This window comes from Pleurodeles waltl, chromosome 7 (assembly GCF_031143425.1).
Source record: "Pleurodeles waltl isolate 20211129_DDA chromosome 7, aPleWal1.hap1.20221129, whole genome shotgun sequence".
NCBI lineage: Eukaryota > Metazoa > Chordata > Amphibia > Caudata > Salamandridae > Pleurodeles > Pleurodeles waltl.
Window position 1 is genome coordinate 1,467,398,326 of NC_090446.1, and position 18,350 is coordinate 1,467,416,675.

Consider the following 18,350-nt stretch of genomic DNA (forward strand, 5'->3'; position numbering starts at 1 on the left):
TTCTGGTTCTTCAGTGGGTAATGGTATTACGTTATAATTAGGGGTGGGCAGAATTGGCAGAGTTTCATTGCGTGGAATTGCATTGAAATTCCACAGAATTCCGTGAGAAGACAGAGTGAGCACCCCAATGTACAGTGCATAACCATCGGTGTCCGTACATAAGTTGGTAAGGGCACTGAGGATTAGCCACTCCGGTGCATACCCCTCCGTGCCCTTACATATATATGTACGGGCACTGAGGGGTATGTGCTGCACTGGAATGCACTGCATACCCCTGGGTGCCCTAACATAAATAAGGTAAGTGTTATATAGATAAGTTAAGTGATATAAATATATATATATATATATATATATATATATATATATATATATATGTATACTCCATCAAACGGTCCACCTTGTGGCGCGCAGGTTCCCGGGTGCACACGTGAGGAAAGGACCATTCCTCCACAATCTCCAACACAAACACTTGTCAAGCAATTGATTCGTTGCACTCCAGGAGAGTATATTACTTTATCCAAAGAGTGTAAAACGACAGCACCTGTATATATATATACTTACCTGTCCGGTAAATGTATTTGCGTGTGAAGGCACGCTTGGTAAATCCCCGAGTTGTCACGAAGTTATACAGAATCGAGTCAATTAGCCAGTTTTATGAAATTAATTGGATATCCCCTTACCCTAATATTTCATAATATATGACAGAGTCAAAAGCAGTACTTAAATGAAAAATGCTAAGCGGAGGAGCTACTTTCTTTGCGACATGAACTCGAGTCAAAATATACACAGTTAACCTAAGACCCCACAAGTCACTAGAAATACATTGTTTACTGAGACGTGTGGTTGCACTTGCTCAAACAATAGTAATATATATGTATCAAAGAAAACATGGAGACTACTTTAAAAACTGAAGTTAAAGTGATGTTATTTTTCAGTGCGTTTGTTCTCTCAAGGGACATGGAAAGTGCTATTTAAATAACAGAACTCAAAGCAACGGTTGAAAGGCAAAATCTAAAATCCGCTGAAATTCGGCACTTATGGTAAGGTACGTAAACAATATCTTGGCCCCTACCTCCCCCCCCCTAACCCCCCCCCCACTAAGAGCTGATCATAATCTAACACATGGCATCACTGATAAAACCTTAAAAACTGCTTGATGACATCACTGCACATCCCTTTGGTCAGTCCCCACGGGACGTTTAGAAATATAGTTCAACTTTATACACTGAAAAACTCTAAAAATGTCTTCAAGAGACACTAATCATATTTTGAGAATAATAAAATATACTAAACAGTATATTGAAACTATGAAAATAGTACATTAGAAACATAGAAACACAAAGACACGAACGCAAGTCCTGCCCCAAAAAATGTTTTGAATCATTATTGCACCACTAATCATTCAATCTAAAAAAAATATATATATTTTTGCCTAATCAGCCATTGTAGGAACTGATGAAGTGGTTTGTGAATGCAACACTCCAGAAAATAACATATGCGCCCCAGGCGATCGTAATGGCGATTCCAAGTCCAAGAGCCACATTGTTGAGCGTCAGCGCCGTACGGGAGCTTCTCTGCGCTTGAGTAATGTCACCGCGAGTATTGGCATCTCGTGTCTGTAAAACAGAAAATAGAGTAGGGTTGTAAAGGAGCCGCTGGAGGACTGGTCCTTGTATATGTGCATGCTGTAATTTTCCAGATACTTTCCCCAGTCTACCAGCATCCCTTCATAGTCCATTCCTCTGATGGGACATTTTCTGAACACAAAACTATGAATTAGCATAGCATCCTTTCCTGCCAAATTAATTCATTTTACTCTTTAGAACCAGGGGTTCTGTGAATAAAAGGATGTTCTGTTGCAGGCCCAATACTGAGTTTCTGTGGATTCAGGACAAGACACGGTGGTTTCATCTGTGGTGCGAATTATATCAAGGGCTCAGAATCACCTATTTATCCCCTCGTCCACTCACTTTCTCGCCAACTCACTCACTCACTAGTGTTTAGGGAAATCCCAAAGCCTTATAGAGTGATGTGATTAACCAATGAACCGGTAGCCACATCGCACTGAGCACCTTGTTTGGAAACACTGACTAAGAAGCAAGGATTGACTGAACGCATCACACAAGACTTTGGCTAATTCCCACTTGTGCAACTCAGCACCTTCTGCTTTGTAAGTTTGGTTTGAACACTGGGAGTGAGGTATCGCACAACCGCTAGGGGGTGCTGAAGCCACAAGGCGGACGGGTTTCTAGATGTCAGCCTTGGTGGTTGAGGTGGTTGACAACTGGCGCCCTATGGTCTGTCCTATCACGCCTCTGCAGCTGGGCCAAGTACATCCTTTTCCGCTCTTAACTCTCAGGGGTTTACTCAGGGCGAGCACTCAGTGGGTTCTCAGGGAGGTAGTGTGGACAGCAGTGCTTAATTTGTGCTTGTTGTTTCCGGTGCTGAGCACCGGCATTTATTTGTGAGGGCCGGCGCTTATTCTTATGCCGCAAGTATTTGCTGCGAGCCAAAGACAGGATGGGAAAGACGGAAGAAGGAAAAACTAAAAAGCATCATAAAGGGAGAAAGTAGAAAGCTGCAGGATGAGCTGAAGGGGCAGGGGTGGCCGTAAATGGATTGAAGAGGCCCGAGATGGCTTCGGGATTTCGCTGTCTCAGATTTCAGTGCTGGCAGATTTAATTACAGCAGCCTCGTGTTTAAGAGAAGGGCTTTGAGCACAGGCACCTCTTAATTTGCAAATTAAGCACTGATGGACAGCAAGAGCTCAGAACTCAACAATCAACCAACACACACATGTAAGGTATTGTCCAGGACACTGCTTGTCTCAATGAAAAAGGAAATCTCACAGCAGAACTCAATACTGTTCAGTTTTGTGGTTGTAACATACATGGTTGCAGGGCGTCATGTTCTAAAGTGAGGCACTACAACCCCTTTCCTTCCAGGTTATCATCCCCTTTGCCCGCTAATGCTGAGATTGCTGCTATCACCGTCCCCACCCTTCTGTGGACTTAGGAGGGATTAACCTCAGGTGTTGTGGTTAGCTCAAATGATCTCACTGGTTCAATAGGCACCTCCGTTTTTTTAAAGACCAAAATAATAGTTGGTATTGGATGAGGAGGATCGCCCCACCCGCCACCATGCATCTCTACCCCTGCCATGTTAACTTGTCTGCAAGATTACATGCTGGATGTTTGGAAGATGCATCTGAACTTTCCCTCCACACCATGGCGGTGTCCTCTCCAGACATTGAGATAAGACGAACTGGAGGAGGTAAGTTTTCACAGAAATGTCTGGCTTATCAGTGCAACTCTCAAGCTGTGGGCAGGAACTCAGCACAGGTAGTTTCAGTCTCCAGGCCAAATCTTTTGGTGACATCTTTGGCAGAGGCCACCATGGGCAGATCACGCTCTCTACTTGGTGGTGAGGCGGTCCTTCACTCTTCATCAGTTCCAGCAGCACCAAATTATCAAACCATCTCATGACTGTCGGGTGATATGCTTCTGGCTTAAACGTGACACAGCTTAGTCCATCATCTGTGCATGGAGGGAGGCCTTTTCACAGCCTCTCCTAGCACTCTCTCTTCAGTCATGGGCTTTCTCTAAGGGTTCCCTTGCCAGCAACACACAGGCCTATGTTCCTGAACAGAGGCTTCTCCTGCAGATTTCCTTCTCTCTCTCCAAAGGCAGGATGGCTTCTAAGTTTTTCAGGCAGACCTCAAGCAAAAAATGTTGACCTTAGGTGACATTTCCTAAACTCTGGATGCCTGGCTGCCAGGAAGGTAATAGCCCTGATAGTCAAAACATTGCATAGTCAGAGATGGGTCTAGATCTCTGCACCCACACTAGGTTTAGCGAGGCACCAGGACCAAAATAAAAGTCAGGATACTAGGTTCACTTGCAGTTGGGTGCTCATGGCAGAGGTGCACACCCATAACCCACTGCAGAGGGCATCCCTTTCACAAAAATGTAATTGCTGGCCCAGAATTGAAGGATGATTGTAAAACTTTGGGAAGGCAAAGCATAAGCTGTGTTACATTTTACACCAGACTGCGACAGAGCTAGCTTTTTTTCTGATGTTTGATCAGTATATAATATTGACACATAGAGCAGGTCAAAGGTGCACATCTCCCTTCAGCCAATGCTAGTTGAAAGTCTTATTCACATTTTGCATCACCCAACGTTGGGTGTTAAACACATGTGATTCATTATATATGAGGTTTAACAGTTGTACATGGTGTTTCTTCATCAGGGTCCCATGTGTGTTTTCATTCGAACAGGCCCAATCTTCTTTTCTCTTTGGTATATTTGTTTCACTTTTTCAACCTTTATGCTAAAGCCATGACAGTGATTGACATCTCTGAAATTTCCTAATAACTGTATGATTAATATAACAACATAACGCAGACAAATATCTGTTTTAAGGGACCACCAACGTTAGAATGATTAACTTTGAAAATGGTCGAGTGAATTACTTGCCATGAGAAGTAGCAAGCAAGCACAGTGAACTAGACCTTTTCTCGGGTAATCGATGGGGTCCTTCCTCTGAGAGCATTTTTTATAAAATAGGTCACAATTTCTACATGAATTTGCTCAAACACCAATGGCTCTCAAGGGTCACTCATTTAATATTCAAGATCGTAATGGTGTGTCAGGCCAGTTAAGCCTGGTGCTCGCAAGAAGTTGGCCTAACTTATTTTGTTACAAAATGTGCTATGGGTGCCCACATGTGCCAAACAACTATCTGCATTTGTCTAGGGCCAGTATTTTATCATGGGTCACCCCCCCCATTTTATTAATACCATACAACATGCCAGGGCTAGAAGGTAGCAGTTGATAAATTGTGACCCAACTATCAATCTAGTGTGTCAATAGCATATTATCATGGTCTCTCTCTTCCATATGCCATGGGTGTCCTCCTTTAGGCCAAGAGATGCATCCATTGTGATAGAGCCAGCATTTTGCTGTAGGTGCCCCCATGCCAAGAATTTCTTCAACTGCGCATGCTCCTGCATTTTCAAAGCACCCCCCCCCCCCAAGCAAATAATTACTTTTTGAATGTCACTGCCAGTATTTTGCAATGTTGCCCATTAGGCTAAGAATTACCTTCACCCTTCTGATGCAAGCAATTTGTCATAGATCAATCGTTCCCAACCTGTGGTCCGGGGACCCCTGGGGGGTCCAGGAAGCCTCCTCAGGGGGTCCGCGACCAGTGCTTAATTTGTGCCTGTTGTTTCCAGGGCCGAACACCGGCACTTATTTCTGAGGGCCGGCGCTTAGTTTTCTGTCTCAAGCATTTACTGCGAGCAAAACACACGTTGGAAAGACGGAGGAAGAGAAAAACAAAAAAGCATCAGAAAAGGGAAAAGCATGAAGTTGCAAGAGTGAGCTGAGAGGGCAGGGAGTAGCTGTAACTGGACTGAAGAGGCCCAGGTTGGCTTCAGGATTACGCTGCCTCAGTATTATGTGCTCATACTTTTAATTGCAGCAGCCGCATGTTTAAAAGGAGAGCTTTGAGCACCGGCACCTTTTTATTTCCAAATTAAGCACTGTCCGCGACTGCATAGAAAATTAAATAATATTAACAGATTAGGTCCCCAGCTTTCAGTAATGACTTAGTAGGGGGTCCCCAAGTTCCAATAATTTTTCAGTGGGAGTCCCCGGGTTCCAGTAATGATAAAATGGGGGTCCACAGAAGTCAAAAGTTTGGGAATCACTGTCATAGATGCCTGTCATGCTAAGAATTGTGTCCAGTATGCTAGTGCCAGTGTTTCGTTATGGGTGCCTCTCTACTCCAATAATTACCCTCTGTATGCCAGGGTCAGTGGCAGATTCTCAAGCATAAGAACAAATTCTCACTCCCCCTCACACATTGGCTCACCCACACTCATACTCACACACGTTAGCATTTTCTCATTTCCACTCACTTGCACTCAATCATTCACTCTCCCTCACTCTTACATTTCTCGTATTCTAACCTACTGATTCTCACTCATTTACACTTAAGCACTCTCACTCATTCATATTCTGATTCACTCATATTTTTACATTCACTGACACTCATATTCTCTTCTATTTTCACTCACGGTGACTGACTAATTGTTGCTCACTGATTTACACACACTTTCACTCACATTCACTCATTTCAACTACTCAATCATTCTGACTTATTCTAAATCATTTACTCATTCACTCACTTACTCACAATCTTGTAACCTCACTCACCACACTACATTAACTTTAACTTGCCACTCTACCATGCACTGTGCTCTCAGAAATGATGTCATAAGTGTAATACTATAATTTTATGTGCTTTAACTCTTGTAATATGCATGGGTATCACAAGTGTATGGAGAAGGCACAGGTTATAGTTAATGTACTGTGGCAAGTGAGTTGAGAAGACTGTGTAAGGAGGTGCGCAAGTTATAGTGGGCATGGGCAGTGCAGAGGCCCCACTGTGGCTCCCAGCACTGGCTTTACACCAGCCATGAAAAGACTGGTGGAAAATTGAGTTGTAATAGCACAGCGGGGCTGAGTGCAGCCCCGCAGTGGTTGACTACAACTCAGACCATTGTTAGCACATTAGGAACAATGGGCCAGATGTATCAAAGCTTTTTGCATTCGCAAACGGTGTGAATGCCCGTTTGCGAATGCAAAAAGCCAATTCAGAATGTATCAAAGGCATTCTGAATGCAATTTTAAGGAATCGCTAAAATAGTAATTCCTTAAAATTGCAACCCTGTTTAGAGAGTCGCAAATTGCGACTCTCTAAATAAGAAATCACAAGTAAGGAATCCTTATTTGCGATTTCTAAAGCACTTGTATGAAGCAATTCCTTAATGCGAATGGGGCATTACTTGGTGATAACCATGTGCAAATTTTAAAAATGCATTTTAAATATTTACATGTAAAGCACAGATGCCCTTTTGGCATATGTGCACCCTACATGTTAATAAAAAAATGTTTGGGGTGCAGCAGAGGGTGCCTTAGGCCCCCAGCACCCTGGACTTTGCATTTCCCAAAATTGCGAATTCCAGTTAGGAATTCGCAATTTGGGACATGCAAAATATTCGCAAATATGGGCCGACAGGCCCATAGATGCGAATGGGGGCTGTATCGCAATTTGCGATTCGGTAATAGCATTTGCGATTTTTAAGAAATCGCTATTACCGAATCGCAAATATGATACATTGCATTTTGCGAATCAGAAATAGTGATTTCTTAAAAATCGCTATTTCCGAATCGCAAAAGCCCTTTTTCATACATCTGGCCCATTGTTCATGGTGGGGATGGTGGTCTTTAGGCACTTCTGCCCACCTGCACTATAATGTGGAGGTCGGACCACCGGGAGTGAGGTGGTCCGACCGTCATCACCGGACAGGAGGTCTCATGACCGCCACCCTCATATTCAGGCCCTATAACTTTAGGGTTTCCAATGTTTGCATAGTTTGAGTTTGTTTAGAAAGAATGAATTCAGTTTTACTATCAATAACTTATACTTAGCCATTGTTTTTTTCATTGAATTTAAAACGTTTTTGTTTATTTTTAAGTACATTACAGTGGAGGAGGGTGTCGTACAGTGGTATGTCATAGAGTGGAGTACAGTGGAGTGGAGTACAGTGAAGGGCTACAGAGTGGAGATTGGTGTGGTAAAGAGGAGGGGCATTGAGCATCTTTGACCAGATCTGAGTGGAGTGGTGTGTAGTTGAGTTGGGTAGAGTGGAGTGAAGTACAGTGTAGTAGCATGGAGTGGCTTAGAGTGGAGTATGGTACAGTTGAGTTGTATAAAGTGAAATAGCATAGAATGGTGAGGAATATAGTGGAATAGTGCAGAGAAGAGTGCCATAGAGTGGAGTAGCACACAGTAGAGTAGGGTAGAGTGGAGTCGCATACAGTGAAGTGGCATACAATGGAGTGTCCTAAACTGGAGTGGCGTACAGTGGAGTGGGTCAGAGTGGAGTGGCTTACAGTGGAATAGCATAGAGTGGAATAGCACAGAGTGGAGTAGCATAGTGTGTAGTGGCGTACAGTGGAGTGATGTAGACTGGAGTGTCATAGAGTTGAGTAAAGTGCAGTTGTGTAGAGTGCAGTGGCATAGAGTGGAAAAGCATAGAGTGGAGTTGTGTAGAGTGTAGTAGCATCCAGTGGAGTGGTGTAGACTGTAGTGGTGTAGACTGGAGTCTTGTACAGCTGAGTACAGTAGAATGGCGTAGAGTAGAGTGGCAAACAATGGAGTGGCATAGAGTGGAATGGCATTTAGTGGAATAGTGTATAGTGGAGGGGCATACAGTGGCGTAGGGTAGAGTGGAATAGCGTAGAGCGGAGTAGCATACAGTGGAGTGGCTGACAGTGAAGTGGCATAGATTGTAGTGGTGTACAGTGGAGTGGAGTAGAATAAAATAGCATAGAGTGGAGTGGAGCAGAGTGGAGTTACATTCAGTAGAGTGGAGAACAGTACAGTGGGGTGCAGTACAGTGGAATACCATAGAGTGAATGGTGTAAAGTAGCATACAGTGGAGTGGAGTAGAGAGGAGTAGTGTACAGTGAAGTGGCATACAGTTGAATAGTGCAGATTGGAATGGCATACCGTGGAATAGCGTAGGGTGAAGTGTCATAGACTGGAGTGGCTTAGAGTGGAATAGCATAAAGAGGATTAGCGTAGCGTGGAGTAATGTCAAGTGGACTGGCATGCAGTGGAGTGGCATAGGCTTGAGTGTCATACAGTAGAGTAGAAAGAAGTGGAGTCTTACAGTGGAATGGCATAGAATGGCACTGCGTCCAGTTGAACAGTGAAGAGTGAGTGGCATATAGTGGAACAGCATAGGGTGGATTAGTGTTGAGTGAAATAGCGTAGAGTGCAGTAGTGTAAAGTGGGATGGCGGACTGCAGTAGTGTAGAGGGGAGTGGGTTAGAGTGGAATATCATACAGTGGAGTATCGTAAACTGGAGTAGCACACACTGGAGTGGCATACATTGCAATAGCATAGAGTACACTGGTGTACAGTGGAGTGGCATAGAGTGGAATAGCGTAGAGTGGTGTAGCATACTGGGGAGTGGTATACAGTGGAGTGGAACACACTGGAGCTTCATACAGAGGAGTGTTGTAGAGTGGAATAGCACGTAGTGGAGTAGCGTACAGTGGAACAACGAAGAGTGGATTGATATAAAGTGCAAAAGTGGACAGTGGAGTGGTGTAGAGTGGAGTTGCATTCAGGGGAGTGGCCTTCAGTGGAATCGTCTAAAGTGGAGTAATGTACAGTGGAATGGTGTACAGCAGAGTAGCAAAGAGTGGAGTGGTATACAGTGGAATTGCATAGAGTGGAGTCTCATGGAGTGGGGTTGCATTGAGTGGAAAATTGTAGAGTGGAGTACGATCAGTGACGCAATATTAAGCACAAAAATATTGTGCTACATAAATATTGAGTCAAAAATATGGATGTCAATATCTCGTCCGCCTATATTGGTAAACACAAAAATATTGGACCAAAAATATAGTTCACACTAATAGCGTTACAAATAATACAAAAATATTGTTTTTTATTATATATATAGAATACACTAGATAATCTTTAATATTTTAAAATATGACATTCATATAATGTAAATTAAATATTTCCAAAAACTATTTAAAAATATATATACATGTATACTCACATAAAACACACATATTTAAATGTTTATATATATGTATGTAATTTAACACTATTACTAAAAATATGTAGTTTAATTGCTAATATTTTTTTAAATAATTCGTATTACTACTACTAAAAGCATAAACATATAGATAATTATATATTGAAATGAAACATAAAAATGCTAAAGCACAAGTACAAAAAATAAAAATAAATTACCTAGTTAATTAAATATAAACAAATATATATATTAGAATAAAAATATTTTATAAAATGTTTACAAAAGTTAAATAAACATATCTCTATATAAACAAATAATATGAAATTAAACAAACAAATTTTATATATATGTATATATATATATATATATATAAATATATATACACACACACACATATATATATATAACAAGAAGATGTTGTTACATAGACAGAAACGGATCATTTCAAGTAACATCTCAGTCTGCATTGGAAATTTGATAGCTCTTGCTTTCAAAACATGTTTACATGTCTGAATACCTCTATCATGATCTATAATGGTGTAAAGCGAGCCTACGTCAAGAGTCATTAACACAAAATAATTTTCCCAATGGAGGCCTTCAAATCTCCTCAAGAAGTCTTTTGTATCCTTTACATAACTGGACACTTACTCCCTAAGAAAAAAATTAACATATTTGGGTATATTTTCTAGGGCACTTCCTATAGATGAAACAATAGGCCTACTGGGTCTGCAAGAATGCACAAAGGTTAACGGTCCTCAACCCTTTTCTTCCTCACTACGCAGAGAGAAGAAATGCAGATAACAGTGTTCTTGTTTGTTTTCTCCAGTTGGTTTATGGTTTATGTATACTTGCCTTGGGATATGTCATAATTGTAATGCGTTACCTTTTCATCGTATCTTCCACTTAGGCTGGGTTCTGGAAAATTATCTAGAAGGGTGCTATACCAACAGTGCCCTCTTTATACTTAAAAGTGGGGAGTCCCTGTATTATATTATATTTTGGTTATTTTCCTTTATTAATTCTACCATTCATTTATTTTGATGAGCTCATAAGTGTTGATAGTATATGTTCCTTATATAATATAGAGTTGAGCATTTGATTTGGAGAACAAACTTATTAATTTAGTTGTTTTTCCTACTCGGAGGAAGCTTTGGCTAATCAATAGAAGTGGCCTTATTTTAAGGCATTTAGAAATGATACAGGCATATACAGTTATATGAGGTTTAGCCTTAACTAGGTTTTATCTGTTCACTCAGATGTATTTTCATATTACAATTAGCCACCATATTTTGTCTGATGTTGGACGAAGACTACAAACTCTAGTCTCTTGTTTGTGTTTATTACGTGATGTTTAAAAGACACACTTCAATGCTTTCAGTTCATGTGATCAAACCAGTTCAACGGGCGAAATGCGTTATGAACAATGTGCAGTAAAGTGTGCCTGCTTCTCCGCATTTTCTGAGTGAGTGTCTTTACTTCTTGCATCTTGTTATTGGATTTTTAGCACTGCTCCGCTGCTTTCAACGCTTCACCTCTTGAGGGTCAGTATAAATATATGAGGTAATATATATATAGTTATAGTTAGGACCATGTTTCCATAGGAAAAGTGTTTTTGACTTGCCAATATCTTTGGCACCGTTTGAAGAATCTTCATGACATTTTCCAAAAAAAGTGTTGCAGAGATTCTTGTTGCGATTGGAAGGTTTCAGGGTGATCCGTCAAACGGAAGTGAAGAAAAAGGGGGCTCATAAAACATTGCATTTCCCATGTTAATTTCCATAGGATTCCTTAGACACGAATACAGGCCAACTACAGGCCGAATCACTGGACGGATTACACCAAATTTGGCTGAAAGCTAGCTGTCAGGACCCAGATTATGCATATTTGGAGTAAATCCGTTCAGTAGTTTTTAAGAAATTTAGGGAAATTCTAATTCGTATATATCTGCCACAAAGTATTCACGAACAAAGACAAGCTTGTGCAGGGAAATATACAGCTTTGACTGGCTGTCAACACTTCAAACCAGGAAGTAAACATAAAATAAAAGGGGCCAGGGTAGGGACACCCTGACCCCAGAGCAAAAAGAAATGTTTGTGAATTGGTGGCAAAAAAAACAAGCTTGGGCTCCTGCGCTTGTTTTTTTATAGGCCTCCGGGTGGGCCAGGACCCGGGACATTAACATTTTTGAATAAGGGGGCCTCCAAGCCCCCCCCCCCACACCCTGGGGACCACCACCCACTGGGGCTTCCAATTAAATACATGTGGTGGGCCCATGGCCCCCTCACCCTGGGGACCACCACCCGGGGGCTATGTCCTGTTAGAGGGGGCCACACAGCCCCCCTCTTCGAGCATCTGATGGCCCTGGGGACTGCCACCCCCCCAGGGCCGGTTGCTGCTATGCCCGGGGTGCCCATCACCGGGACATAGCTTTTTGCTGCAGCCAAGCCACAACAAACACTTCGAGTTTTGACAGCGGGACCTTTCAAGCAGGTCCCGCTACCAAATCCAAAGTTTCATCTCTGTTCCCTGCACAGATGCAGAGGACAGAGACGAAATGCTTCAGCAAGAATGGAGCTGCTGTCAAAGCAGCTCCTTGCTTGCTGAAGCAATGGCACTGCAGGGAAAGCCTTAAGGCTAGGAAAAAAATATGTGTGAGGGTGCAAATAATAGTTACGTAAGGACACAAGTTTTAGTTACTTGAAAGAACTCTAAATATAACTGCTGAATTTGTATGGTTTTGTGTGAGTAAATTCAGAAACTCATTTTAACGTCCCTGTAACCTTTGTTTTTTTCAGTGAATATATATATATATAAACATATCCAATATTAAAAATAAGTATTAACATATAAAAGATACACTTTTATCACTCCAGTATGCACAACAGTAGGGAAAGTATAGGATTCAGGAGGGCTTAAATGTACTACTCGTGCAGCAGTCTGCTCTACAGTAGAGAAAGTGTTGGACTTTGGAGGGGTAACATTTAGTATTCCCACTCCAGTCTATGCAACAGTAGGGAAAGTGTTGGACTTCGGAGAGGTAAAATTTACTAATCCCATTCCAGTCTGTGCATCAGTAGGGAAAGTGTTGGACTCCAAAGGGATAATATTTACTATAACCATTCCACTCTGTGCAGCAACAAGGAAAGTAGTTTACTTCAAACACATAACATATTCTAATAACACTATTAATTGACCAAAAATCTAAAACCTTTAATATAACAAGTTTATATATAAATTAGAAATAACAATTAAGCACTATATATAATTATTAAATGTTTGATGAGTAATATTAAATAAAAACTGCTAATTGATTATTTAATTAAATTCACACACTATACTCCCACAAACCTCACATCCCACAATTAAAATATAATTAAAATAAAATATATAACACAATAAAAAAATTAGATAATCAACAAAATATTTCATAAGTGAATAATTAATTGTGAATTATTACTTCAATAACTTCCCACCCTATTCCCCTACAAACACAACAACCTGCACCAAATATATCATTACAAATATAATTATTAAACAATTTACATAACTATAAATCAATTACAAATTTTCAATAAAATGATTATATAATTGTTCATTAATTATTACTTAATTAACTTCCCATTCTGTACCCCGACAAACCCAAGAAGCTGCACCTGAAATACAACTTAACAAATAAAATAATTACACAATTTATATAATTATCAATTGGATACTTAATGATAAATTAACTATTGATTATCAAAAAATGCTTACTTAATTACCTTCCCCCCCTCATACCCATACAAACTCAACAACCCAAACCTAAAATATATCCTAAAAATATAATAGTTACACAATTTACATAAGTAATTATCCGTTAAATAATTCATAAAAAATGAACAGTTAGTTATTAATTAACTATGTTTAATTAACTCCCCACCCTACACCCCAACAAACCTCACAACCCACTACAACACTATAAATTACTATTAGCAATTAAATTGCAAATCATAAATAATTTAAAATTCCAAACTATATGTTAAAATAGTATCAACAATTATTCAAACAACATATAACATATGCAATTAAAATATGGAATAAAACACATAAAGATAACTAAAAACAACTATATTATTGAAAAAATATTAACAACACAGATTCATAAAAACAATAATACTTAACTAATAAATCAATATTTTTGTCAACAATATTTTTGTGTCACATTATTTATGTCACAATATTGAAAATGTAATATTTTGTCCAAATACTGTGGAGTGACATAGAGTGGAATAGCTCAGGGTGGAGTTGGGTAGAATGTAATAGTGTACAGTGAAGTGGCCTAAACTGGAGTGTCATACAGGGGAGTGGGTTAGAGCTGAATAACATATAATGAAGTGGTACAGAGTAGGGTTGCGTACAGTGGAATGGCGCAGAGTGCAGTTGCATGGGGTGGAGTGGCATAGAGTGGAATGCTGTAGATTGGAATGGCATACAGTGGAGTGGCATAGAGAGGAGTGCTGTACAGTTGAATACCATATTATGAAGTAGTTTAGAGTGGAATAGCATAGAAAGGAGTAGTGTGCAGTGCAGTGGAATAACATGGATTGCAGTAGCATACAGTGGAGTGGCATACATTGGAGAGGCCAATATTTGAGTGGCCGACAGGAGAGTGGATTTCAGTGGAATAGCAAACAGTGGAGTGCTGTGGACTGGGGTAACATACAGTGGAGTGACATAAAGTGCAATAGCATACAGTGGAGGGATGAAGAGTGGAAAAGTCCAGAGAGGAGTAGCGTACAGTGGAGTGGGGCACAGTGGAGTGGCTTAGACTGGAGTGGCATGCAGTGGAGTGGCATACAGTTACATGGCGTACAGCAGGATAATGTAGAGTGAAATGGTGAACAGTAGAGTGGCACACAGTGGAGTGGTGTAGAGTGGAATAGCATAGAGTGGAGAAGAGTAGAGTGTAGTGGCATACATTAGAGTGATGTAGACTGGAGAGACGTACACAGAGTGGAGTACTGCAGAATGGAACAGCATAGAGTGGATTGGTGTGGAGTGCAAAAGTGTACAGTGGAGTGGCACAGAATGGAGTAGTGTTCAGGAAAGTGGGCATTCAGTGGAATAGTGTTGAGTGGAGTTTGGTATACAGTGGAGTGGTGTAGAGCGGAGTAGCATAGAGTTGAGTGGCATACAGTGTAACAGCGTAGAGTGGAGTTGCGTAGAGTACAGTGCCATAAAGTGGAATACAGCAGCGTGGAGTGGCTTACAGTAGAATAGCGCAGAGTGGAGTAGTGTAGAATGTAGTACTGCACGGTAGAGTGGTCTAAATTGGAGTGTAGTACAGTAAAGTGGGGTAGAGTAGAATAACATATAGCGGAGTGGGAAAGAATGGAGTTGCGTACAGTGGAATAGCGCAGAGTACAGTAGAGTGGAGTGGCATAGAGTGGAATGGTATAGAGTGAAGTAGCCTACCGTGGAGTGGTGTAGAGTGGAATACCATTGTTGGAAAATGGGTTGCTGGTAAGGGTAGGTAGGTACCTACACCTAGCAACAAGCCACTAACCTCCACTTAGGTCCAGTTAGGTCTCAGTAAATTAACCCCAGCTCAACCTTTGGTAGCTTGGCAACGAGCGTCAAGGCTTAACTTAGGAGACAGTGTGTAAAGCATTCAAATATCACAAAACAGTAATTAAATAAAACACAGGAAACAGTTTAAAAATCCAAAACCAATTTATAAAAATAGTTTATATTTTTGTCTTTAAAATGACACAAAAACGAATAAAATCGGATAAAGGGAACCGGAGATATGAATTTTTAAAGAATTATTATTTTTCTAGCGCTTAGAAACAAAAAGCGCCAATCGGGTCATCTGGTTGCACCTCGACCGGGGCAAAGTCAAAGTTTCAGGCCGACCGCGATGGAGCCCTGCTCGGCTACAGGTCGCGGGAGGCCTCGGTTAAAAAGTTACCTTCTGACTTAGTCTTTATTTTGAAGATTTTCTTCAGCGGGACGAACCTGCCAGTCCTATCCGACCTCCTGGAGCCCTTCTCCGGATACGCGATGCTGGATTCCTCGGTGGAGATTTTTACCTTCTGACTTAGTCGTTTTTTCGAGGTGAAAATCCTTCGACCGGGGTAAACCTGGATCTTGATCCGACGTCCATGGAGCCCTTCTCGGATACGATGGCTGGGTGGTCCCGGTCAACTTTTTACCTTCGGACTTAGTCTCTTTTTCTGAGATTTTTCTTTACCGGGACGAACCACCAAATCAGGCCGGGTCGCGGTTGAGGCAAGCCGGCTAGAATTTCCGCGGCGGGTCAGTCCCTCTATGGAGCTTTTTTACAAAAATTCTCAAATCTTCTCCAAACTTCTGGGGCTTCACCCAGATGTCCTTTTAAGGTTCCTTTGGGGTCCACAGCTCACCCCAAGGGTCCAGAAGTTCTGAGATGGTCCTTGGGGGGTGCGGACTACAACTCCCAGAATGCACCTGGCGCAAACTCCTTTTTGGCCACTGGGCAGTGGTCAGCTGGTCGCTTTCTTCAGGAGTTGGTGCAGGGGACTCTGGTTAGCAATTTTTCACCTGTAGCAAACAGGGAGTCCCTCCTTGAACCAGTTGAAGCCAGGCAAAGTCCTTCTTGTGGTGAAGCCCAAGTGTGCAGCTGGTGCAGTCCTTCTGAGTGCAGGTTCCAGGTGCAGGCCAGGGGTCCAGCAGGGCAGTCCTTCTTCTCCTTTAGTTCTCTCTTGTTGAAATCTTGTGGGGATCTGAGGTGTGGGTGCAGGTCTGCCAGTTTTATCCTTGCTCCTGGGTGAAAAGCAGGGGGGTCCTGGTTCTCCAATCAGGGGCAGGGTCCTTCCCCCTGCGATGACCACTTCCTGGGAAGTGTGGCAAAAATCCATCCCAGTGGGTAACATTCTCTAAAAATCCAACATGGCTGAATCTGATTTTTGAAGGTTAAATCTGGCTGAGCCCACCCACTGGTGTGGCTAAAAATCATAAACACACCCCTCTCCTGCCCTCTCCTAATCTAATCAAGGGGGCACCTAGTTGTCTGGGGTTGCAGGATGTGGGGGTGTTGCTGGTTGCTCCAAATGTCCTTCTCTGCCTTTGAAGACCAGTTTGGCATCCCTCCCCCTTCCTGCCTCACCATCTGCTGAGAGGAGATTCTCTCCCACAGGCACATTCCTTTGTGTGAAGCCAGGCCACTTCACACCTCATCAAGGCAGCTTGGCTAAGCTGCTACAGGCTGGCCAATCAGAGCACAGCAGCAAAAACAATGCAGGGCTGAAATTGGCAACTTTTTAGGTAAAGTCTAAAACTCTTTACCTGAACAAGTTATATTAAATCCCACAACTGGAAGTTGTGGGATTTATTACAACAATTAATTTGATACCAAATTCTTGGTATGCAACATTTAAGGAGACTTTAAAATTTAAAATAAAGTCTCCCCATTCTAGCCTATGAAGGCCATTTACTTCAATGAGGGAAAAACGAATTTGGCTGTTTTTACCTCACCAGGGTTTATAAATCTATTTTTATAAAGTCCCTACTTATAGTTACACGGCAGCCAGCCCTAGGGGCAAATAGGGCACACCTTAGGGGTGACTTATATGTAAAAATAAGGTAGTTTAAGACTTTGGAACTACTTTTAATTCCAAAGTCGAATTTGAATATAACTTTAATTTAAAAGCAGCCAGCAAGGCAGGCCTGCCTTTAAAATGACACTGGGCACCTCAGCAGTGCACCTATGGGTGCACTACCTATGCTGTGGTCCCTAAACCTACATGCCCTACCATATACTAGGGACATATAGGTAGGTTAACTTAGCCAATTATATTTAGCCTAATTTGCATATCCATTTTACACAGAGCACAGGCCCTGGGACTGGTTAGCAGTACCCAGGGCACCATCAGAGTCAGGAAAACACCAGCATAAAGTGGAAAATGGGGGCAAAAAGTTAGGGGGCCTCTGCAATCAGCCCTGTTTTCTCACACAAGCCCCCCCCCCAGCCCACACGCCCAGGAGACTCAACCCAACCCTGGGAGAGTCTTCCTGGCTTGTTAGGCGAGGAAGACAGTGAAGAAAACTGGCTGGCCCTTTGCAGGGCCTACTCTGCCTTACATCCTCCTGTCATGGTCACTCCCTCTGAGTAGTGAAGCCATCCCAACAGTGAAAGGACCCATCTCAAACTGAAACTTCCCTCTAGGGGGGTCTTCCTCCTCTCTCTCTGCCAACTTGGGTAGTGAGGTGCCCACCTCCCCTTCTCCTAACTTTGCTAGGGCAACACCTAGCTTACCCAAAGAGGTCACCCAACATTTGAGCAACCCCACCATGACCAACAGGGTCAGGGGGCCTACTTTGCTATTGGCCCTGGGGTCTGCCTCCCAGGCCAAGTACAGTGCTGCCAGGAAGGCTAGCACCCAGCAGACGCTACTGACAGCTGTCAGTACCCAGAACCACACCCTAAGCTCTCCACTGACAGGTGGCTGAGCTGCTTTAGGGGCAACTTTGGGGTCCTGGCACCCCTCTTGCTGTCTAGAGTGGAGGGCTACCACCTCCTTTGGCAGACACCCTCCTTCCACTCTCCCTTCTGTCAGTGCAGGGGCAACACCCTGCATCTGGACATCTGCCTGACTACTCAGGACTTCTTTGGGGTCAGGGGAGGCCTCACCAGTGCCAACTCTGGGCTCCCCCCCTACTGGGGCAGAAGGCCTTTGGCTCCCTGGAACTCTCTTTAAG

At 42.3% G+C, this 18,350-nt stretch overlaps 1 long non-coding RNA gene across 1 annotated transcript in view; it reads right to left on the reverse strand.

Annotated features, from left to right (window-relative positions):
• Nucleotides 1–908: 908 nt before the first annotated feature.
• The window catches only part of LOC138247437 (uncharacterized), a 38,972-nt gene continuing 21,530 nt past the window's right edge, over nt 909–18,350 (reverse strand). Inside the window, exon 3 of the long non-coding RNA XR_011194506.1 lies at nt 909–1,616. This is a non-coding gene — a long non-coding RNA (uncharacterized lncRNA). The remainder of the gene's footprint in view (nt 1,617–18,350) is intronic.